The sequence below is a fragment of the Rhinolophus ferrumequinum genome, chromosome 16, assembly GCF_004115265.2.
Source record: "Rhinolophus ferrumequinum isolate MPI-CBG mRhiFer1 chromosome 16, mRhiFer1_v1.p, whole genome shotgun sequence".
Classification (NCBI taxonomy): Eukaryota; Metazoa; Chordata; class Mammalia; order Chiroptera; family Rhinolophidae; genus Rhinolophus; species Rhinolophus ferrumequinum.
The window spans coordinates 41,271,199-41,295,149 of record NC_046299.1 but is presented as its reverse complement, the minus strand read 5'-3'; the positions used below and the strand labels follow the sequence as shown (position 1 = coordinate 41,295,149).

General features: G+C 39.8%; 1 protein-coding gene across 7 annotated transcripts in view; it reads left to right on the top strand.

Annotated features, from left to right (window-relative positions):
* Positions 1-23,951, top strand: part of RHOBTB1 (Rho related BTB domain containing 1) — a 114,033-nt gene that overhangs the window by 38,192 nt on the left and 51,890 nt on the right. For 3 of the 7 annotated variants that reach the window (XM_033130677.1, XM_033130680.1, XM_033130676.1), the window contains exon 3: positions 18,118-18,168. The exons of 1 other annotated variant lie outside the window; for it this stretch is intronic. The gene's annotated coding sequence lies outside the window, so the exon portion shown is untranslated. Of the gene's footprint in view, positions 1-15,285; positions 15,373-15,773; positions 16,050-18,117; positions 18,169-23,951 lie in introns of those variants that run through there. 3 more of the 7 variants (XM_033130681.1, XM_033130675.1, XM_033130682.1) reach the window with 3 other exon arrangements.

Here is a 23,951-nt window from a genome sequence, read left to right as displayed (position 1 = left end):
CTCCGCTAATTTTTTTTTATTTTATTTTATAACTTCCCCATGGCTGTGCTGGCTTTTGCCTCACCGTTGTATGTTTTCATCGGATACAAGGTTTTCTACATGCTCCCAATGGGGGGTGTGAGCTCTCTGTTTTGAGTATAATTGGCATGGCAGGGCAGTCTCTTTTGAACATCACTGGAAGACCTGCTGAAGTAACCAGGAAACCCCAGGGCGCTCTGAGAATGAGGGCCACCCTACCTTTCTTCCTTTTGTTGGCTGAAAGGTAGAAGAAACAGAGGGCCTGTGTCAAAGCACACTTGACTCTTTGAATACAGGACAGAGTTATTACTCCCCTACCCACAAACCCAAGCTCAAGTTAATAAATAAGGAAGAACTAGGGGAAGAAGTTTTAGAAAGACTCCACAATCCTGCTCCCAGCCCTGTGAACATAACCATGACACGGCATCTTCCTGAAGGGGTAAGGACAGCTTCCTAAGTATTAGATGTGGGAAGCAATGGAGTAGCAGCCACAGGTACCAAAGGACCCAGGCGCGTGGGGGTAGCCACGCTGCCAGTACTGCCCAAAACGCCACAGAAGATGCAATCCAACTGCAGTCCTTACAAGTTCTTTGTGACTTGGGCTATGGTTCCCCACAAACAAGAAAGCGTTAGATGGTGGGGGCATGACACAAAATTACTATTACTTAAACCTCTCTTGTGAGTATTTCCAGTTTAAATATTCGGTGGAACCAAACGTTCAAAGTCTATACTATAAATATGACTTTCGGAAAAAGCAGTCATTTATCCGATACAATATGTTATGTTGCAAATGCAGATGATTAAATTTCCAGTTCTCTAAGGGTGTACTTTGTCCGTGTGAGCAGCTTCTTTACAACTGGCAAAAACCACATGTCTGACTGTAGACGTCAGACTCTGTTGGATTATTTAGATAAACTTACTATTTGATTAAATTTACCAGCGTAATCAATAGGGGGCTCTGGCTGTCACATTAATTACATTCTATGGAAATTCTATGGACACATCATTTAATTAAAATTTTCACTTAGTACTTATCAGAGTATGAGAAATGTCATCATAGATTTTTTTGCACATGGTAATGAAATCATTGGTACATTACCAAGATTAAATCATGAAGGAGTATCTACCCTTCTGTTTTCCTTCCTGCTAAAATTATCAAGCTTCTTATAGTACCACCTGCGATGACAGGCAGGGTATGCCGAATTTCAAAGCTTTCCACAACACCTACCAATCTCCATGTCAGAACAAATTAGTATTTCCAGTCTACAGCTTATCGTTATGGCATTTTAGAGCCTTAGCTAATACTTAAAAACATTAATCACATCTACCTTTATTGAGTGTTCAATATGTGCAGTGAATGTGTTCAACATTCCACTTACATGATCTTATTTAATCTCAGAGAAACACTTTGAGGTTTCTTTCCACTGTACAGATGTAGAAAGTAAAGCACGGGTCCCACAGGTGGTAAAGAATAGAGCCAGGATTGAAACCCAGGTCTGACTCATTCCAAGGCCCATCTCTTCTAATCCACTTATTTCGTAAATACAGAAACAAGCTCAGAGGGATAACCTGTCTTTCCACAGGGCACACACACAGCTGGAGAGCTGTGTGTCCAGACAAAACCAGAGCTCAAGTTTCTACCTGTTATCTTTACTGCCATGAGCCATCACCACAGGCCTAAGCTATTCAACTGTTTATCTTGTTTCATTTCCATTTCAGCATAAAGCAGCCAGAGACATGTAAGCAATGTCCATTATCACTGCTGCCTGTGATGTATAGAGCGATCACATTTTTAATGGACCCCAAGTCCTTGCTTATCTGCCTAGCTCTCAAAGAGGTCTGGAGTGAACCTATTGCTTGCTTGGCAGTCAGCATTTGGCCTAGTTCCTCAAATGGTAGTGTTGGATTTCTGTGGATTTTACTTTCTCCCATATCTCTGGAAACTTTTCCCAGAGAATGTCATACTGTCGCTCCCTCTTCCAAGAACTGTCACTGCTTCATAAAGAGTCTTCTCTACTAAACAGCGCTGATCTGGTCATGCCTTCGCCTTGCTTTAAACACTCAGATAAAAGTTTTGTTTTGCTTTTTATCATGAATGGGTATTGAATTTTATCAATCGCTTTATCTTTATCTATTGAGATAATCATATGGTTTTCATTCTACTAATATGGTGATTTATGCTATTGATTTTTCAATGTTAAACCAACTTTGCCTTCCTAATCACTCACCTTGAGGCATTAGATTGCGCGATTTGCGAATAGTATTTTTATTTGTGACTCTTTGTTCAGGATGTGTGGGTCTATGCTCAGGACGTCCTTGTCAGGTTTTGTCGTGGGTGTTATTCTAGCCTCATCGTGATCCAGGTGGTGGTCACAAAGGTAGTTACATATATTATAAGTCACTGAACTTAAGATGTTAGACATTTTACGGTAGGTAAATTACGTTTCATTTAGGTACAATTTTTAAAAATCATTCAGATGGCTTCATCTTGCCCTCAAGCCAAATTCCTTAAATTGGCATTCAAGGCCTCTGTCTGCTAGGCAGCTGGATCATCTCTGTTACCTCTCCTTGTACATGGCCATACGAGACCACTTTTAGTTACTTAAAACTATTGTATTCTTTTCTACTGTCAGAACTTTGCTAATGCTCTCCTTCACCACAGAATGACTTCCTTCATGCCTCTCTTTCTCCACCTGAGAGAATTCCTTTCACCTCTTGAGGCTCGACACAAATTATGTCCCTTCTAGTACATTTCCTGGAAGATTCAGACTCCCTCCCCAGACACCATCAAAATGAGTTGATTCTTTTATCTGTACTGTCCTTGCGCTAGTCATTGCTTCCGCCAATACAAAATTGGGGGAAAGGGAAGATGGTAAAGTTATTAGCATTTTATAAAATGAATAAATAAATGAATGCCTCCTCCCAAACAAATTTTGGGAAGGGGAAAAGATCTAGCATAATTACGTTTATGTGTTGCTGTATAACAAATTAACCCAAAACACAGAGGCTTAAAACGACAACCATTTCACGTATTTGCTCCCAATTCTACTACTTAGGCAGGGCTCTGTGGAGACAGCCCATCTGTTCCACATGCCATCAGCGTGGGGTGGTTCAGCTGGGACTGGTGCATCCATTTCCAAGATGGGTTCACTTATCTGGTTGGCAAGTTAGTGCTGGCTGTCAGCTGGGAGCTCAGCTGAGGCTGTTTTCTGAGGCTTGGCTTCTCATACACAGGGTCTCTCCATGTTAGAATCCTAACCTAACTAGACTGAAGAATGACAGTCTCAGCATAGTCAACTTCTTACATAGTGGGTGGCTTCCTCCGGAGTGCATAGCAAAAACTGCCAGGCCTTCTTAAAGGCTTGGGCCAGACCTGGTACAGCTTTTCTTCAACCACATTGTATTGGCTAAAGCAAGTCATACGGCCAGTCTCTCCAAGGAAGGACCACTCACAGGCAGAAACTCTGGGAGGCCTGATTCACTGGGGGCCACCAATGTAACATTCTACCATGGTGATGATGTTTCCATCTTAATTGTAAAAATCAAGTCTTTTTTTTTTTTTAAACTCCTACTCTGTCCTCTCTGTTGAAGATGTAGTTTATGATTGATATTTTGTGATTTTCCTAAACAAAAACATTTGGAAATTCATTTCTACACAATGATGTAATTCAAAGGTTTGCCTTATAGATCCAGGTATGCTTACTCATCAAATAAAAAGAAAAAAATATGAGCTCCTCTGCAATATCAAGGTCCCAATCTCTTTAAAAACTAAAACCAGCTGAGTTTCTTTTGCGAGAGGGCCAGCTGAGAAACTTTGGTTTCTAAAAGAAATGAGAGCTTCACATTTCTATACTGGATATTTTTTCAGAAAACTTAGGACTGCATTTGCATTCTTTATAACACACTGTGCTCAAAACTAAATGTTTTCAGGCTTCAACCTTATGCATATAAAAATATAATCAAGTCAAGCTCCCTGCGACTTCTTCCTTTAGAGGTGCTTGACTTTTCCTCCACCTTTAGTTTAGCATTAGCCCTTTTGTTCCCTGTACGGAGTCTTTTAACCACATGTTCTGAGGACCTAATTACTGATTTTTTTAACCCAATTAAGAGTGGGGTCTGTGTCTGTTTTGTCAAAGCACAGAGAGTATACTCACAAGTGGTGTCTGCTCGCAGCGAGTCCTTCCGCTTTGCAGCAGTGTTACATGGTGATTATGAACACGGGTTTGAATTGAGACTTAGAATGTTTGTCCTTGAACTCCTCTTCCTAAGAATAGAATACTGCACAAGTGACTTAACCGCTCTAATACCTCAGCTTCCTCATCTGTACAACGGAGAATATCACAGTACCTCATGAGGCTGCCATGAGGATTAAATGACACAAAGCATGCAAAGCAAGGTGTTAGCCCTAGAGTAAACAGTAAATATTGGTATTGTTGTTACCATTGGACGAATTATTAACAATACTTGAACTCTTTCTGTCACTCAGAAGGAGACCACTACATCTGCAATTATCGCAAAACATTGGGTTCCTCCCCAAACACACACACACACACACACTCTCTCTCTCTCTCTCTCTCTCTCTCTCTCTCTCTCTCTCTCTCTCTCTCTCTCTCTCTTACTTACTTGGGACCTGCCTTTTAGCGTTCTCAGTATCAATCAGCATTTGATTCGGGTTGGTTTTGAGGCTAGTAGAAGGAAGGAATGGGAGTTGACTCCTAAGACTTAGTAGTGGTTATACCACTGCACAAAATTGTCTGGGAACAGTTAATGTCACTCAGAAGAGTATTACCAGCTTATTACAAAATGAGGCCCAACTGTAAAACTTCTGTAGAATCCCCACACGACAACTCATTATTGTTCATGGAGAAAATTAGTGGCTGACTAAAAACTGTTATGAATTTAATAGCATGTTTAAATAAAAAATACCTCATCAACCATGTTAGCACACACTTAATTTTCAAAATACTGACGTTCTTTTTCAAACAACAAACAAGTGTGGTGCACATATGGGTTCATGTTCCCTTTGCATCAAACACTGGACTCTATTGAGTCTACCACTGACAAGTTATAGACCACAAATTTAAACTAAGAGTATGCTTTCTAATACTAGGTCAATGCTTCTATGCTACTCTAATTACAGTATTTTATAATCAGCATTGCTGGTATGTACTGGACTGGCAATTTAAATGAATGTATTTGTGCTATGTAATGATAGCTGGCAATTATCTGTGGTTGGGGATAGCTGGCAATTATCTGTGGCAACTACTCCTTGAATAATTGACCGCAAAGACCCACACGGCTATCCAATCAGAAGGAAGCCTCCATGTTAAGTTGTTGGAAGTGACTGATCCATCAGTACACCATTTCTGTATTATTTACTCTGATGTTCACAAAGTGTGTTCAGTGGAACACTGTGGATTAGTGATGAGTATTCTAAGATCACAGACAAGGGTTACTTAGTCAAATAAATAAGGGCAGCCAACACAATGCTATTTCCTTCTCATAAATGCATAATTTCCTTTCACATATACATGCCCTGAGTAATCTTTCAATACGAAACGTAACTTTAAGAAGAGGATTAAAACAACAAGTATTTCCCAAACTTACTTGACCATTTATGAATAATTAAAGGAGGATCCCCCTTTATTAACAGAGTTTCACCCAGGACGGGTCCCACACGATATATTTTGGGAAATGCTATTTGATTAATTTATTTTATATTTTTCTATTGAGAAAATTCACTATGTAATAATTCCAAAGATGCTTTTTTCCTACTTTCCTTCCATCCAATTTTTCTCCCCTCTCCTGACCCTTTCCAACCAGGTTGCCAGATTTAGCAAATAAAAATACAGAATACCCAGTACATTTGAATTTCAGACAAACAATGAACATTTTTTAATATAACTATGTCCCAAATATTACATGGGACATTTGAATGTAACTGGGTGTCCTGTACTTTATCTGGCAACCCTAACCCCAAGCCAAATGGAAGCCAGTGGTAAGTAATTAATAAAACTCAGCTTACTTTACGCATAGTGATAAGTACATGGAAGGAATTCATTTGATGCTTATTGAATGTGTTTTTTGAATCTTTCACAGTAACAAAACTGTGAAGCGCTTTTTGGGACCCCTGTATCTTTGGTCTTTTTATAATAATTTCAACATAAATAGTATGATCCCTCTGGAACTCGAGACTGAAATAAACTTTTTTATTCCGGTCTGAGTGCTTTCATTTTACAGATAAGGAAACTGAACCCTAAAGGAAAGTGACTTGATTTGCCTGAGGAAACTTCCCCAAAAGGAGTTGATAACAGTCAGTCTTGAGGTCTTATTACCTAACTCTCAAACCAATGGTCTAGACTCTAGACTCACAACCAGGCTGACTTTATTGTTGTTCACCATATTTGGTAGAGCCAGAAAATACCAATTTCAAAAAAAAAGTGATGCACTGGTGTTCTAAATTATAGAGTTAGGTAACCTTACCATTTTAATTAATGAAATCACAATAAAACACATTTAAACAAATTTAAATTATACTGGATATAAGTTAATATTTCGTTTATCCTTCGGAAGGAACTTCAGTATTTTCCAGTGTCTTAATTAATGTATACTATTCAAGAGTACAAATTTAAAGAGAACTCCAGACAGCCTTTTGTGTGCCTATGTGCTTCTATTTATAAACTATTGTTCAGGATATATATGCTTTTTTTAATCCATTAGCCACCTCAAATGTGTTATTGAGAAGAAACACCAAGCCCAGCAATATTCACACGGGACAGGTAGCACGCCTCATGAGATCAACAGCTGTGATAGGTTCCTTTTTATAGAAAGCGGAAGAAGTATTTATATTCACAGTAGATGTTATATCACCTTTACTATTAAAAATAGGTACTGTTTGGATTGGAGTATTGAACACTGCTAAGAAAAAGTCACTTAGGTACAGCTTTTTATTCAGTGTCATATTTAATATCCATTTCACACAAATACCATTGCCCCTTCAGAGGCCATGTAACTTAGAGAAAGGAGTGAGGGACCCAGGGTCTTCAACAAGGATTCGGATTGACCAAGAATTAAAAAGAAAGAAGCATCCCTTTTGAACGAATGGGTTCATATGTGTCTAGCTTGTTCCCTTATAGATAAATGTGGATATTTAAGCATTGAAGAATATTCTTTGAGTAATTGGGAATGATACACTCACTAGGAGCCTAAGTCCCTGCCTTATCCATATACGCATATTTAAATCATACTTCAGAATCACATCATCTGTTAAAATGGGTTATTTTTTTCTGCATACCCTTCTCCTCTTATCTCATCAACCTGACATTGATGGCACAAGGTGAAAGCGTTATACCACTTGTTTCGTTAGGAAGTGGAGCAATAATTTAATTTCTTAAGGATATATCAAGGAGTGAATTAGAAACTGCATTGGACATTTTTCCATGCATTATTAGTTTTCTGTGACACTGTAGTGGTGAGGTGATATCACTCAGAGACAAACGACCCACAGGTGTTAGTTAACCAGCTTGTCAAGGACCTGAGAATCCTGAAGTTGTCGTCTCATAAAAATGAGCAATCTTCAATTCTACTTGACGTTTAACTTACCTGAGGTTTCTGAAATATAAAGCGTATCTGAGCCTGATATCAGAATTTAAGAGGAGCCATAACCCATCAATCTTCCAATTACACAATGTGAGATCATGCATTGTGATCAGCATTAGTTTAACTGAATGAACAAGGAGTGGTAAATATGAAGTGCTAACTAGAATCCTTCCCTATGGAGGAGTGCCCTAAAAATAATACTTAAATAGATATTTGAGCCCTGGCAAGTGACTCGACTTTTCTGGTCCTCCGCTTCCTCCAGTGGTACTTTCTAGTAGTCGTGATGAGTTCATGTGAGAGTGAAAGCATTTAGCATCCTGTCCCACACATTGTGGGTGCTTACTAAATAGCAACTAGTATACTTATAGATTAAGTCAGGTGGTGATCTTGGTGTTTCTTACTATCATCCATGCACACCAGGTACCTTACCTGGTTATTACACTTTAATCTTTGCAAAACATTTTCGTGATCTCAAAGTGCCCTTTCATGGATGGTCAGTGTAATGCTAGCAGTGATTACAGTGGAACAAATACAATCATGAAGCCTAGTTTTACCTTAAAAATTGCAGTTTTGTCGTAAGCCACATAGATGGCCTATATACAGGAGCAGCTAGAAGAAGTTATAACGAAGGTGTCTTGTGAAGGTTTTATCCTTTGCCATTATTAAAACCATTTCCTATGGGCTTTCTTGCCCATACTGCGTTCCAGGCACTGTGGGGATGAAAACACAATGACACTTCCATGTCTTTCACCAAAACTTCAGTTTCCTCTGAGGCTGGTGCTGTGATGGGAAGTAGGAGTCATCAGCTGATGTTCACAATCTAAGGGATTATGTTCTTTGAATATTAATCTAACGTGTTTAACTGCTTTTATCACTCACTTGTGATGCAGTCAACTACTTGTCCATACAGGGGAGTTTACCAAGTGGTAAATTAGAGGTCATGTGAAATATTAAGGTAAATATAAATATTTACAGAGCTAAGGAGAGACTACAATAGTGTGCATTGTATCAGATGTTCTTAAGTCAGGTGCTCTGTGCTTTTAGATAAGGAACCATTATGAAAGGAGGAGTCATGTCAGTGAAGGAAAAGCCTTACAATTGAGTTTTCTGGGGACTGACTGGTAGGCTTCCTTCCAGGACATTGGAGTTTCCAAAAAAAATTGTACTACTTTTGAAGTGGTCCCTACACATGAGTTACTGTACTGTGCCTTAAATTACTTCAGAATATTTACTTCCACATGATCAGAAGATCAGGGTTAGAATTCTGGGTTAAGTAGAATTCTGGGCCCCCTCTGCTAACAGAGAGCAAGTCACTTACCCTCTGGGAAACTTCATTTCCCCGTCCCTCATATTTGAGATAATATTTACCAAGGTTATCATGAAGGTTAAGTGACGTGTATATTAGAGATGTTTGGTAAGCAGAAAAACATGATATGAACATAGATGTAATTATTTTTCTGAAATGAGCTTTGTGTGTGTGTGTGTGTGTGTGTGTGTGTGAGAGTGTAGTCCATTTATTTTTCTAGTTTCTGCATGTAGTTTAGCCCATTTCTATAGATGAGAGAAACTGCAGAAATTGCAAGCCACTGACAGAGCAAAGACCTCACATCTCAAACACTAAACTTTTTTATAGATAAAATTTGATGGAGCCTATTATGTATAAATAATGCTTAGAGTCAGCATGTGGGAAATGAGTTACAGGTATGATATAGTTCCTATATGATTGCTCTTTGGGACTCCCAAATCAAATGATACCTTGTGATGCACAGTATTTTTAAGTGGCCTCATAACGAGTCCATTTTTACATTCATTAGTGTCTATAAAGCTTCACATTTCACAAGACTTATTTTCCACAAACATCATTTCATTTAGTCCTCTTAACAATTTTTTAGAAAGTTATTATTCTTATCCTCATTTTATATATGGAACTTTGAGATGCTATGGATTAAGGAACTACCCTGTTTCCCCGAAAATAAAAGCTAACTGGACAATCAGCTCTAATGCATCTTTTGGAGCAAAAATTAATATAAGACTGGGTATTATATTATATTAAAGATCCAGTCTTATATTATATAAGACCCAGTCTCATATTATAGTAAAATAAGACCGGGTCTTATATTAATTTTTTCTCCAAAGACGCATTAGAGCTAAAGGTCCGGCTAAGTCTTATTTTCGAGGAAACATGGTAGCACAGAATTACATGGCTAGTTAGTGGGATGGCCAAAATACAGTCCCATTTTCCTGTGCTTTCCACTACTCTATGCTCTCTTAATGGGAGTTTGTTTGTTTGTTTGTTTTCACTTGTTTCATGAAGAGAAACACAGGTTTGTGTTTTTTATATGAAACATTTGGTCAGGCAAGATAGCCTTAAACATGCTACAACACATAAATCTTGTCATTTATTTTCAATTAGGTGAAGTTGAAGTCTAGCATTTTGCAAATATTAGGATCGTAGCTCATTCGTGAAACACGTTTCCCTCTCACATACAGATTTTTCCCAGTATAGAATATTTTTACTTTAAAAACATCAAAGATAACACACTGTGCATTAGGCTGTTGTGACACACGTTTTCCAATTAGGGATGCCATATTAAACAAAGCCAGACAGATGACCATAAACGCTGTTTGCTACCCTTTTACACATGCTAAGCTGGACTAGTGGAACACCATCTTGGTAAGAGATTCTGACAGGAAGAGGAATGTAGTTAGAATTGTGGCGCTTGCAAAATCACATTTTTACAAAACTTTCCCCACCCCAACAGAAAACCCAATGAATGAATCCATACAGAAAGGATTTTATGCAAACCTGCACAAATATATTTCACATGCTATAAGGAAAGGATACCTTTTTGTCTATTTCCAGTTCATAGCCTATATCCATTGGTGCTCAGTAAAAAGGAACTCCAATGTAAAAAGCATTTTGCCTCCATATAACTAATAACTAAAAAGCACACAGTATTTAATGCTTCTATCTTTAAATGGATAATCATGGAAGTTCTAGGATCGGATCCATTAGATTAGCTTGAGTATTCATGTATTCATCTATACATACACATAAGCACATTGACATATATTTTTTAAGATAAATTCTTTTAAACATCTTTTTAAAAACTTCTCCTAGAAGCTATATCAGAATGGACAGTGATAACTTGACTACAAACCCAAGACCACTTTTAATTTTTAGGTAAAGAACATCTCTTCCAGTTGATTCCACAGCCAAGAATAATTCAATTACCCCAGAATAGTGGACAGAAAATAGGCGCCTCAGAGATCTCAAAGAGCTGGTTTGAGTAACACCTGAGATAAATTCCTAAGTAGTCAAAACCCCACACAGCTGAGACACTTGGGCTGAAGGGTTTTCACTCTTACCCAACTGAAAGATCTATTAACAAAGGTTCATGCAAAGCCTGCCTGTGGTATTTGGAACAGAAAGGGTTCATGATGGTCAGTTATTCCATGTTGTTGCTATATCAACCACATGAAAGCTGGGGAAGGGGCCCCAGATGGAATGTCGGACATCCTCCCGCCCCAGAATAGTCCAAGAGCTGAGAGAAGCTCTGGCGGAAGGTACTAGAGTTCCTGATGACAAGAGAGTGTTTCTGGAGAAACACGTCCTAGGAGGGTCAGGTCACTTTCTTTTTGATACTTAGCATAAATGAGAAGCCCCAGAATAGATTCAGTCTTACCTTCCTGTCACCATTGGCTCCAGCCGCACCCAGCCTTAGTGAGGGACCTGCGCTGTCCAGACCACTGCGTGGGAGTGGGAGCTGGAGCTCCATCCGATTCTTCTGGAAAGCTGGCGTGCAAGATGATCTGTGTGAGGAAGTCGCCACTAAACCACCGTTTAAGTTCAGTGCCCAGAGGCCTTATTCTGCTCTGTAGTGCAGAAATGTTTCTTGAAAAGCCAGAAAACCCAGAAATGTGAGCCAGCATGTCGACTATATCACCAGCCACTTCATCTTTAGAGTACCGTTAAAATTGTTGGCTCTTGTGAAAGCTGCTAGGTTAAGTCCCAGAATCCGCTCCAACAGCTGCTTTTCAATATCTTGCTACCAGACACCTCTAGTCTTAAAAATAGGTGCAAGGGTGAGCTTATTCTCTTCTATGTCTTCAAACCCTAGTAGTACTTGTCCATGAAATTCTCTGTAACACCTGCACTCACCACCTAAGATAATATCCTCTGAATAGCCAATGACGGAATCCAAGGAGGAAGAGATGGACCACACAAAGCGGGCTTCTTCTCAGGAGAACGTTGCTGCAGAACCTGAGTCACGAGCGCGCTGGCTGCTGGGTGAAGCGCCTGCACCTGCGCGGAGGCCCGACCTCGACTCCTGGGGCTGCCCCCACGTGTTTACTGTTATCTGAGTGTTGATTACCCACCAGGGAAATGCAAGTTTATAAAAATAATACCGGAAAGACCCTATCTATAGGAGTTTTATGTAAGTATTTGAGTATGCTTTACCTAAGCACCTGAGAATATTCTCTATAACACTGATGGCAACAGAAAGGTTGAACTACAGTGATGGAATTGAAAATAGGTATCTTGAGGTAGTAGTAATATTTAATCTGCAATTTGAAAATCCTATTGAATTTATTTTTGAAAAACCTCTCAAAACTCAATAATAACAAAATAAACAATCCCATTATAACACAGGCCAAAGACATGAATAGATGTTTTAGCAGAGATATAGATGGCGAACAATCATGTGAAAAGATGTTCAACATCATTAGCAATTAGAGAAATGCAAATTAAAACTCCTACAAACCTATTGAACTTAATTGAAATTAAGGGGGAAAAATGATAATACCAAATGCCAGTGAGAATGGGAAGAAACTAAATCTCTCCTACATTATTGGTGGGAATGTAAAATGGTACAGCCACTCTGGAACATAGTTTGACAGTTTCTTAGCATATGACCCAGCAATTGCATTCTTGGGCATTCATCTCAAAGCAATAAAAACTTATGCTCGCACAAATACCTGTATACAAACATTTACAGAAGTGTCACTCGCAATAGCAAAATACTGGAAATTACTCATGTGTCTTTCAATGGATAAATGGATGGACATCCTCTGGTACAATAGAAATTTATTTAGCAGTAAAAAGGAGTGAACTACTGATACATGCAACATCCTGGATGAACCTCAAGGGCATTATGCTTAGTAAAAAAAAAAATCAATCTCAAAACATTATATATTGTATATTTCCATTAATATAAGTCTCAAACTGACAAAACTCTAGAGATGGAGAACAGATGAACGGTTGGTGGGGGAATAAAAATACAAAGAGGTAGCATGATGAACTGCTTTCGTGTTAATGGAACAGTTCTCTATCTTGATTATGGGGATTTTTTTTAATCCTATACCTTTGGTAAACATTTACCATTAAAGCTAGTCAAAAGTTTTTATACCCACCTTTGTGTAATATAATCCTAAAAGTTTTTAAACAAACAGTGTTGGTTTAATTAAGCCAAAATACCAATTTTATATTTATTAAAAGCAAACAGTATTGTTTTTATTAGCAAGCAACAACTGTAGCATACAAATATCGATTATTTTACAGTAATAACAAGAACGGGTATAAATTCATGGCAGTGATCTGGAGATCATTTGCTATTATTCCTGTTCTCTCCTTTCTTATTGGCAAAATAGAGCTTGTACTCCTTGCTGCAGTTTCTCCAACTTTTCCAGAATCGGGGATTTCATGTGTAAAATTTGGGAGCTACATATTACCATTGTGGCAATCTTTTTCTCAGATCACTGCCCTAGTTCGGAAGGACTTGTTAAAACAGTGACTTTTCCTCTGCCATATCTAAATTACCACTTATACCAATTCCTTTTCCGGAAAGTATTTCTGGTCAGTTTCCCTCAGATTTAGGCATCCAACTGGACAATTCCATGATGACTGTTTGTTCTTCACTCCTGTAGTACAAGTACCTGTGGAAGGCCTATCTGAGCCTCAGTGCCCCTTGGAGGTGGTGGGCAACATCTGAATGGTGGCCTGATTACTGGGGTCTTTGTATATGTGTCTTCCTGGTCCTACTACCTGCCTCGCTTAAGCATGCCGCTTAACTTTTTTACATTTATAACTGAGAAAATGAAAGAAACTGAGGAAAAGCAGGATGTCAAAAAGCAGGTTAGTGATCAAATAAGGCCTTTGCACAGGCTGACCCAGGTGCAAAATGCAACTGTCAGAACCTTCTGCATGCCTCAGTTGCCTCCTCTACAAAATCGTTATGCTAATAATAGCATCTACCCCAACAGTTGTAAAGATTCAGGAAATATGTTTTAAACCTCCTAGCCCATTGCCTGCCACATATGATGGCTGCAATACATGTTGATTCCCATTTCTTTGGAGTTTCTACCCTATTTGTTTGCTCCCAGGGTAGTTTGAGAAGAAATAGCTTGCAATAAAAGAGGAATGATTACTAGGAGTGAACAGGGTTAATAAACTTTTCGCAAGAAATGTGTTCCTGAAAAGAATGTATATTGATTAACCCTTTCAAAACCCCATCACTTTTAAATAGAGTAAGGGAAGACAGTTTTGTGACACGTAAACGATCACCCTCTCATGTATCTGTCTGGAAGTTCTTAGAATGGACCCCTGTACTTGACTTTTTACTATCTTTTCTTCCAGGTATCAAAGATTAGGGACTGATAACTCCACTTCCAAAGACAGTTCAATGAGGATGGCTTAAACAAAGCAGACCGCCCTTAATACCTTTCCTTGTACAAACAATGAATTTCACTATGTTCTGGAGTCTCTGGGGGATTCAGAGAGCACCAGGCAAGCCTTTAACTCTGAAGGGAATATAAACTTGCGGGGAAGAGTAGGAATATTCAGTGGACTAAAACTCATCTGGGGAGCCTGGGAAGAGAAAGTAAGTATTCCATCTGGGAAATGGAAGATGGTTTCCTGGAAGAAACTGAGGGACAGAGGGGTTTGTTTTAGTTTTCCCGATGTTCTGTTTCTTGAGGGATATGGCAAAAAGAGATATAAAATATGGAGCAATAAAATATGGCTCCCTTTTCCCCGGCACTTCAATACCTCAGAGCCTATTACCTGAGAACTCCCTGAGGACTAAGGACCCATTGTTGCCCTCTCTGCATCTCCAGCCTTGGTACACAGCCTCCTCAGTGAAGGTTCATTGAATGAATAAATTCGGAAGGTAGCTGAACACATTGATACCATTATTCCCCAGTTGCCTCTTTGTAGGCTGGCAGTGAGGCGGTTTAAGGCACACTCATATTAGCAGGCAGACTGAAAGCTCCTCGAGAGCTGGGACCTGTTTGGTTGTGTTCAGTGTCACCTCCTTAGAACTTGACAGGGTACCTGACATACTGTAGGCATCCTAAGTATTTGTTATGTGAATCATGAAAACTACCCCATCCTGTCACAGAGGAGGAATGGACTGTAGTGCTGCTTTCAAGGATTATGACAACCCATGAGCGGCCAGAAGTCAATTTCACTTCCTCTCTCAGCCATTTGTAGGTTGTAAATCGCTTTCTTACTCCGTGGAGGGCAGCGGGTGAGTCCTACGCCCTCTGAGGAGGATCCCAAAAGCCAAGTCACAGAAGAAGGTAACTCAGAGGGGGAGCCAGCCAGCACGTGCAGCCACCCAGGGGAGAAGGAGGCTGGGCTAACGCAGCCCTTAGTCAGCAGCTGGGCTCGGTTTTGAAACAAAAGCCAACGTCCTCCCTCGGAGTCCGCGGCCGGTCAGCATCTAGGGGGAAGAAAGCCGGGCTGCTCAGCCGGTTAGTGCCCCAACTTAGTTTTCCAGAGGACAAAGGGCCAGCAGTTGTACGGGAATGGGTGGAAAGCTAGGGCTGGGGCTGAGACACAAATTGCCCTGACCCTCCCCTCCCAGCCCTTCGGGAGAAGGGCCGGGGTCTCCTATGCCCTGCGCATGTTTGTCCCGGACAATCTGCCTCCCAAGCCCGGGCCCCGCGGATCTGCTTAAAGCTGAGCCACCTTCGCCACCAGCTCCCCAACGCACAGACACACCAGGCCCTGGTTTCATGAATGAAATCCAATCGTGTGGATATAAATAGCCTGGAAGGCTGCTAACGTCACAGTGCGAGCTGCAGCCGCCACCGCGGCGGAGCTCGGTGCCGGGCGCTCTATTCCGCCAAGCTGGCCCGCCGGGGAGCAGGGTGGGGGCAGGAGGAGAAGGGGAGGGCTGGGGGATGAAAAGGGGCGAGCCCCTCTCGCCCGGTACAGGAAAGCGCGTCCGCGGCGCCGGGCGAGCCCGCCAGGCGAGGCAGTGCCATGCTGCCTTTGTGCAAAGTTGGGCGGCGGGCGGCACGCCGCGCTCAGGGGCCCCGCACACCCGCGACCGCGCGCAGTCGTGGCTGCTGCTGAGTGGCGGGGGCCCCCCCGCTCCCCCCAGCCCTTGAAGGCGGAGAGAGCTCGCGTCTCGCTTGGCTTCAGGGTAGGTTCTGTGTCGTGAGTGCGCTATGGTACGAAACTTCTTCTCGGAAGAGCCTCCGCGGAGCCCCCACAGCCCCAGCCCTAGCGGGTGGCATGTGGGGGCCCCGACCGCGCCACGCGGCCAGCAGCGTCCCGAGAGAGAGTTACCAGTACCATAGGAGGCGCCCTCGCCTCTCCGCAAGGCCGGGAACCCTCACATCAGAGGCAAACAGAAGAGATTTCTAGGAGCGCCCGCACAGCCGCACCCCTAACTTGGAGCTGAGAAAACGAACAACAGGCACCCTTAGCCGGCTGGCTGCTCCAGGGAGGGGGTGGTGCTGCGCTGACAAGAGGGCTATATTCTTTGCAAGGACAGTAGCAGGGAGCCGGAGGCCCTGAAGGGGGTGGGGGGGGGGATACGCTAGTCCCTTCGGCGCTTGCACCCTCATGAGAGTTGACTGGTCAACCCACATTTTGGCGCTTCCCACCCCCAACCTAGTGTCTACCGAGTGTGTTGTGAGTTGCTGTGGCAACAGTAGAAGCTGGCGTGAGGGGCTTGCAAAACACCTTACCTTGTCTCCGTGTGCTCAGTTTTGGGGGAGAACAGTGGGGTGGGGGTAGGGGGAGGTGTGCAGACAAGGGAATCCAACCTCGTCTCCAAAAAAAGAAGTGGAAGGAAGGCACAACTATGTAAAAATATATTAGATCCTACTGTTAGCTGTGCTGTTTCTATCCTCAGCAGTATCAAACATCTCAACTGAGGAGCAATGTCAATATTTAGACTTGGACAAGCCAGAAAGTTAGAAGGGAGCGCCAAGCACAGGGTTTTGACTTGGCTTTGCACGTCAGCACACAAGCTGTGCCTTTGGAGCTGACTGTACACATTTGCTGGTGGGGGAAATGCATGAAGGTTGATATATACACAAAGCCACCCAGACCTTCCTAGGAAGATCTAGGAAGACCAGAAGAGGCGCTTTGACTTTGAACTTCCCCCAACCTGTGCTGTTCACACAGCTGTTGGACTCCAGTCAGATGCTCAACTTAAAGTTTCACTAGTTTGGGGATCCCCCACCCCCAACCCGGCTGTGCTGCATATTCTCCACTGTATTGTGTATCCTCTCTAAACTGCAAAAATACTGTTATCAGTAGTTTTCATCTTTGTATAATGTTCTCTCACTATCAGCAGATATAAATAGTCAATAGGCTGTGTTTGTTTGCTCTCAGGCAAGTTCTAAGTTTTTCCAAACAAACACTAAGTTTGTTTACAACACTCTAGAATTTTGGAATTATGTTTCATTTCCAATAACTTTGTATATGCCTCAGAGAGTCACTGGTTGCTAGAAAATAAACACAAGTTCTTTTCAATATAAATAATGTCTGCATACTACTCTGCAGGTGGAGTGAGCAGTAAATTATTATACTAAACAACGTTTCCTCTGAGATTCCTGGACATATTAGGGGGAAAGAGGTTTAACCAGTTCGTCCCAATGTGGAAGACTAAAAAAGCGTTAGGAAGCAATAAAATCATGGTCGGGAGTCTTCTAAAATTGCCCGCTGATTGTTATTTTCCCAAATTTTGAAGGGAATGTAAATGGAACTACATAAGGTTGTGTGTGATGAAGAGGTAGAAATAGAATCGCGGGTAGTTTGATGTCATTGACTCAATAACACAACGTATGAACTATTCAAATATACTTTAATAGAAAATAAAACAGAATCGTTTGGCCTTTTGCTTATGATAATATTGTATAAAAATGTTATTTTGGAGGAATAGCATGTCTGCTTCTATGACTGCTAAAGGTATTATAAAATGCCTTTAAGATTTTTCTTGTTCCCATCCTTGGGTTTGTGGCCAAATCCTTTTTTTTTTTTGGTAACATCCCAAATGCTCAGACATGTATTTTCACAAATGCTACAAAATGTTAACCTAGCTATTTCAGAATTTATTTGACCCAAAGAAATGCCAATCTAGCACTAGCACTTAGCAAAAGTAAAGCGGTTTGAAAACAATATATGTTGAAAATGTTAGTAGCTCCCCGTGTGCTTCTGGCAAGCCGCAGGATTTACAAGTATTTCTCTCTTTTATGTAGGTAAGTCCAACTGTGAGCAGTGTATTCTGTTCTTCACTTCCAGGAAGCCAGGTTAGTGTCTTTATGCAAACCCATGACCACAGGTTAACGATGTCTCATGTCTAATTCTGAGCATGCATTTTAGAATAGGTTTCATAGTCATTTGTCTTAACACAATTTGTCTTTGTCATTTTTTATGGACTTAATTATGAAGCTCATACGTTCCATGATTATTAAAATTATTCTATTTACTTTTTGTAAAACGGCACTAAAATGGACCTTGAATCGGTTTGTTCTTTATAAGACTTTTTTTTGGGGGGAGGGGATCAAATTGGTACCTGAAAAGCTGAGTATACTGGAGATCTGGGTGCTTGCTAATTAAAGTTTTACTTCTATCCTTATCTTAGGCACACGAGAGCTAGGAAAAACTTGATATAATAATAGTTGACATTTTTGAGCATGAACCAAAGTTCAGGTAATGTGCTGCATTCTTTACATTTATGTTCTCATTCTGCATCTAAAAAAAAAAAAAAAAAAAAAAAAAAAAAAAAAAAAAAAACCCTGTGAGATAAAACCACTCTCTTGATCCCCAAACAACAGATGAGGAATTGGAAATTCAGAGAGGTAGGATATTATGTTCAATTCTTAGTTCTAGTAAATGGAAGAAATAGGATTTTTTTAAAAAAAAATAGTTCTATCTTACTCTAAAGCCTAAAATCTCTAGTTGAAAAATTCTTCTCCAATAGGGAAATGGGCCAAGAAAGGTTAAGTGATTTACCTAAGATAACTTGGTAATTAACAGCTCATATAATAGCGTTCAATTACCCAGCTGTTGCAAAAGAATAAATTTTATTTTAAGTAAAACTCTGACATAATATGTATTCATGTGCACTTACTAGCATGACATGGTCAAAGATTTAAGAAAGGTTTTGTCAGACGGCTCTCAGGTCTTAAGGATCTTACAAACAGATTTAAAAGACAAGATAGTAAATATCCATGTGTGAAAAATTGGCAAATAAATCAAGATCATACATACCAAAAGGCTGAATGAGAGGTCAATGATGCATTTAGGAGAAGTTCAGCATTTTCCACTCTGTGGGATTACTTTGTAATTCCATGTATGCATGGAAAAAGAATTTTCAGTATATATTTTTATCTGAAGAGGTGATAAATGGGTACGAATTAAAGAAAGGACCAAATGTAGAATTTCAAGGAACAGGGAGAGATTATGCAGTCATCTTGAACCACTAAATTACAGTATCTCAAACTCAAAGGTGTTATTGCTTCAAAAGGATTGTAACAAAATTGTGAGCTATTTGAATCCGCACAGCATCTTTGAGAAAGCATTACGATTTGGCAGTATGCTTAAAAGTACTGTATTCCTTTTGGAAACTCAATTTGTCTGAAATGTGCCATGTAATAGATTTGGATACATAATAGATAAATCCCAACCAAAGTCTTGAAAATGGCCAATAGTTAAAGACTAGAACATTTTTCTTTTTCTTTTTCTTTTATTTTTTTTGGCCTGGGTTGATAGCTTTTCTTCCTTCTCTTCCTTACTTTTTGTAGAATTTGTAACAGTTGTTAATCCTTCTTAAGAGTATTATACAAAGGGATAATTATTATAAAAAGTAAAATGGGGAACAGATTACTAAAGAAAACCTTAATATGTCATCTTTTTTTTTAATGTACTGACACCATCAACTCCAGCTAATAGCCCTAAAAGTTTAATTAGTTGAGATACTTTTAAGCATTTAAGGGGTTGTTATAAGCTTTCCTATCACAGCTTTGTCCAGTAAAAGTTGTTATATAGTGTATCATTACAAAATAGATCATAAGAGAACTGTGATACTGGCACTATCCCATTACAGGTTAAGATCTCAGCATTAACTGATATTTAGTTAGCTGTGAAAATGGTATGTCATAAGTATGTCAATATAGCAACTATAGCCTATCATTACTTAATGAGTAAAATTATGCTCTGAATCACATCATGTTAGCACCAAACAGACCTTAGAATCCATATGGTATCTCTAATAATATTTTAATTAGCAGTCACTTCCTTGCTCTTTTAAACTTCAGAAGGCATTGGTTAATATGCTTGACCATCTCAAAACATGGCTGGAAACATTTGAAGTTTCACTGTTTTTTTTGCTCAGGAAATTTACCTGTAGAAAGTAGGATTTTTCTTTTAAAATCTTTCTGTTGGTCTTCCTTTTAGCAAATAGGGAGTTCAATCTCAATATTTGAAGGCCTCACTCGGGCTTCACATAATAGGTTTCAAAGAGTGCAGGTGTTCAGCTTCTTTTCTCCACCCAGGCTTCCTACCAACCTCACAACACACACACACACACAAACACACACACACGCACATGAAAAAACAAACGTGGAAAAGAAAGGAAAAATAAGTCACAAAAAGTAGTGTGTGTAGAAAGGGGCAAGAAGGGGAAGAGTGTGAATAGTGTGTAATGAGCAGAGAGAAAGGGAAAGCTTTGGTGGAGAGGACAGAAAGCAGTCACTCAAATGAATGGCTTGTGTATGGTTATTTATATGTCAGCATCAGACTTGTTTGGTTTTTTTAGTTTATAAACAAAGAAAGTTCACCTCCTCTTCCTAGAATCTTTTGTTCCTGTGCACATAGGGCAGAAAATGGGCAACGGAAAAATGAAAACACTGAAAGGAAATGTGGGTATGATAGCCACTCTTCCCAAATGTCCAGGGACACTCTGGTCCTCAAATAGTCCCTCCAACTATCCTGTCAAGTACATTGGCTTGTCTTGCATAAGGTTTTATCCACTAAGGTTTTATCCACATTGGCTTGTCTTGCATAAGGTTTTATCTAATTCACTAAGGGGTGAATTAGAAAGTTTTGTAAAGAAAAAGAGAGATGCCTGTAGGTCCAGAAAAAGCAATTACATTTCTCCATTCTGCACCTGAGTTTATTTATTACATAGGCACAGTTAATGACAAGTTCCCAGTGCTAATGAGGTTACCATCTCAGGTTCCGTCCCTCTGGAGAAATATCCTTTGAACTGTTAACCAATCATAGTTTAAATTCCTAATGACCGCTGGAATAACAATGACCAGTTCCTACTAGATGCACTTTACTGCATTACGGCTAATATTCATTATCAATTCCAATACTACAGAAGCGAGAAATGGAACTCAGATATGTTAAGTCAAAAAGTTAATAGGAGTTAGAGCTTGGGTTTGCACCCAGATCTGTCTAAGAACTTGTGTGTGTGCATATATATATATATATATATATATGCACACACATGTATATTCATTTTAAAGGAATGCCTAGGGGAAAAAACCACACTATGTCATTTCATTCCAGGTTATTCTTGCAGATGGTAGAGTATAGGAGTTAAATAATTATTCTTGTGATTTAAAAAAAATTTTTTTTCATGTAACTTGAACCACATAGCAGGCCTGCCTGGACAGATTTGTTAATGCTTCAGGTCATTTCTAATATATTTTGATGGAAGTCACAATCTTAAACCATTGAGTCATGGAGGGTTGAATCATGTGTCCAGAAAGGTTCTTAAGGATACTTAATCCAGCCTCATGTAGGTTAAAAAAAACTGCCACCTAGAGAAGTGGTATAACTCACCCACTCTCATAGTTTATAAGTGACACATCTGGAACTGAACCCAGGTTTCCAATTCTCAGCCCACAGCTCGGTTCTATTACATAACACTGCCTGAAAAGTGCCAAGTCTTCTAACCCCTCCAACTTTGCCACAATTACAACTATCAAGTATGAAATACTTCTAAAACCTAAGATACATCCAGAAATGGGTGATAAGAGGATTCAGCACTGTAAAGATAAGTTGGGTACTAGGGGAAACTTCACTTATTTTCATTGACGCTGATATAGAACAGGCCTTTCCTCTCCTTCAGAACATAACAACCCCGTACTCTGATCCCTTCCAAGCTGTTTTTGTTGAGTAATCTCTTTTAATCAAGTAGGGAGCTTTTCAATTTTGTCTGTGGAGCTCCAGCTTTTTCTTAACCTACGTGACACGGGTGAAATACTTCTTTGCACTTCATTTTGCTAATCTGTAAAATGGGGGCAGTATCACCTCTTCTAGAGAACTATGAGGACGTTATGAAATCACACATGTCAAGCCCATACCGTGTTTCCCTGAAAATATGACCAGGTCTTATATTAAGGTTTGCTCCAAAAGACTCATTAGGGCTTATGTTCAGGAGATGTCATCCTGAAAAATCATGCTAGGGCTTATTTTCCGGTTAGGTCTTATTTTCAGGGAAACACTATAGTAGGTGCTCAATAAGGGTTCATTCGCTTCTTAGCTTTCCCAGGTTATTTCAAGGGAAAATGTTAAAACACATTAGAGCAGTCATATCATTTTGCCTCTGAATGTACTAGAGTCATTTAAATTCTGATATTGCAAGGGATAGTTATAGTAAACTTTTTTCTTGAGCTAAAACAGGCCCGATAGTCTTGCTGGATACCAGTGGCCCGGTCACAATTACATTTGTTTTCTTCACATTCTGGGGTTACCAAAGTTTACTTGAATTATCTTTCTGTTCCAGTTTCTGCCACAAACTAAAACCAAGCTCCTTTTGCAGATCTGCAGCTCTTATTTCCATCAGGACACTTAAGTATCTGACGTGTTTTCCACATAGACCTTTGCATCTCAGAGCAACTACAATATTTTCAACCAAATAACTAAGAAATGTTTCCAGAAAATATTATTGCCAGTAGAACGCTTTTGCTTTCAATTTCAAAATATGAGGAACTTTTCCTACCATCATTTCAATTAACTCTAGCATTGAGTATTTGCTGTGCACCAGCTGTCTTTTCTTTTCGTCCTGTTGTTCTGACTGGTATATTGGTAGGAAAAGCATAAGCACTACAATTTCCCCCTTACACCCTCAGCACTTGATAACTACCCTGGGCTAAATTACATCTCTGGGAAGTGTTTCGTCACACTGCTCTCCCCAGCTGCCACACTTTGTCATGTGGCACTTGCTGCTCTGCTTTGAATTTTTGGAACTAAGTCTTTGGCAACATGTCCTGTTCATCACAGACATAAAGGAAAGCTACTTTTGTGATTTTTTTTTCTTTCTTGTACCTTGTTTCCCTTTTTAAATTAATAATCCAAGTGGCCTAGAATAGCCTTTATTTTCCTAGCGGTCCAGTTTCCCTTTCAATATTTGACAAATGCAAATTGCGAAATATGTGTCCTTTTCTTTAAGGTCTAGGGGTAGCAATTATATATTTAATTATATATCTTTAAGGTGTAGGGGTAGTGATTATATATATTCCCCTGTGCTATGAAGTGGCTAAACTGGTTTGAAATGCTTAAAGATCATGCATTGCTAGATTGTCCCTAACCTTATTACTAATCTCAAATTGGTTCAATAAGTTTCAGTTCCTACCAAGGAGTTTATTTCTAAAACAGTGCTTCTCAAACTTTAATGTGTATACAAATCACATGGGCATCTTGATAAAATGCAAATTCTGACTCAGGAGTTCTGGGGTAAAACCTGTGATTATGCATTTCTCACAAGCTGCGCCATTGATGCCCCCACCACTGGTCTGACGACCACATTTTGCATGGTGAGGTTCTAAAGGATAGTTGTTACTATGTCCTACGCTGACACCCAGGTCTTATAGGTCATAAGACTCCCACCTTGTTTTGTTTGCTTGTTTCTTAATAGAGACTCATGGAATCTTAAACATGGAAGGAATGTAGACAGAGTTGTACTGGCTAATCAACTAGCTCTCTGGAAAAAAAGAATGCATTTATGTGCACACATAGGTTGATTAGAAATTTTACTGACATACGGAATGTGTGTAGCATACAATTTACAAATAATAAT